We start from the raw sequence: 1,627 nt of genomic DNA, 5'->3' as shown, positions 1-1,627 counted from the left end.
AGAATCACACAAGTCCACAGAGGAAATAGTTGAAGAACTGCTGGAAGAAAATTTCTCTAACATCCTGAAAAGTGAAAAGATAAACATTCAAGAAGCTCAATGAACCCTAAGAAGGATAGACTCCAAAAGAAAATCACCAAGACATACCATAATCAAGGTCTAAAAATCAAAGATAAGGAGACACTCCTAAAAGCAGCTAGGGAAAACAGAAGTGTTACATACAAAGGCAAGCAAGTCAGATTAAGCTCAGATCTCTCATCAGAAACCATGCAAGAAGGCAATGGAGAGACATATATAAAACACAAGAAAAAAACTGCCAACCAAGAATTGTTTATCCAGTAAAGCTATCAATCAAATATGATGGTGAAATCAAAACATTCCAGGATAAACAGAAACTAAGGGATTTTGCCAAAGACAAATTCTGTGCTACAAAACACCCTAAAGGGAGTTCTGTGGACTGAGAACCAACAAGAACAAACAACAACCAGAGATTGACATACATGCCAACAATTCCCAGAATTAAATCAATAGAAGGAAGAATCCAGAAGAGAACAAAACTATAAGAACAAACTCAGAGAATCTGGGAGGTTAGTCTAGGATCAAAACAATTACATTGTAAAAGAAGGTAAAAACGTAGAAACAGAGATCCAGATGGTGAGAAGGTCAGGTACATTACAGGATAAAATAGACTACAATAAATAGAGAGAAAAGTTAATAGACTATAAGGCAACCTCAAAGAAAGTTAAAACTTCACAACATACCAAGAAAATGAAAATCCAAGAAGAACATGGAAACAATAAAACTATGAGGAAACTCAAAGTAAGAACACAAAAAGTGTGAACTCAACAAAGGAAGACACACAGAACAAAGAAAGCAGCAAACCCACAAAACAACAAACATAATGGCAGCAACTAATCAATACCTATTAATAATTACACTGAATGTAAAGGATTAAATGCACCTGTTAAGAGATGGAGAGTGGCAGAAGGCTACGAAAACAAGATCCTTCAATATGCTGTCTGCAAGAGACACATCTCACACACAAAGACAAAAACAGATTAAAAGTCAAAGGACGGAAAAAAATGTACCAAGCTAATTGCAATAAAAAATGAACAGGAGTGGTGGTACTAATCTCTGATAAAATTAACTTTAAAGCAAAATCCAGCATAATGGATAAAGATGGACATTATGATTAAAGGGACAATTGAACAAGATGACATAATCATAATATCTATACTCCCAATGAAAGAGCTCCAAAATATATAAAACAAACTCTAATATATTTGAAGAAAAAAACAGATGAATCTACAAAAATAGAGAGTGATTTTAATACACTACTTACAACCAAAAATGGAGAGAACAACCAGAAAGAAACTTGACAAAGACACAGAAGTACTAAACAACACAATCAGCCAACTGGACCTCATAGATGTGTACAAAGAATTCAACCTAAAAATAGCCCAATACACATTCTTTTCCAGTGCACATGGAACATTCTCCAGAATAGACCATGTCTTAGGCCACAAAAATAATCTTCATAAATTTACAAAAATCAAAATACTACAAAGCATCTTCTAAGATCACAATGCTATCAAATTAGAAATCAACAATAGGAAGACCAAGGAAA

The sequence above is a fragment of the Chrysochloris asiatica genome, unplaced genomic scaffold (assembly GCF_000296735.1).
Source record: "Chrysochloris asiatica unplaced genomic scaffold, ChrAsi1.0 scaffold00144, whole genome shotgun sequence".
NCBI classification, from domain to species: Eukaryota; Metazoa; Chordata; class Mammalia; order Afrosoricida; family Chrysochloridae; genus Chrysochloris; species Chrysochloris asiatica.
This window is presented reverse-complemented; position numbering follows the sequence as displayed.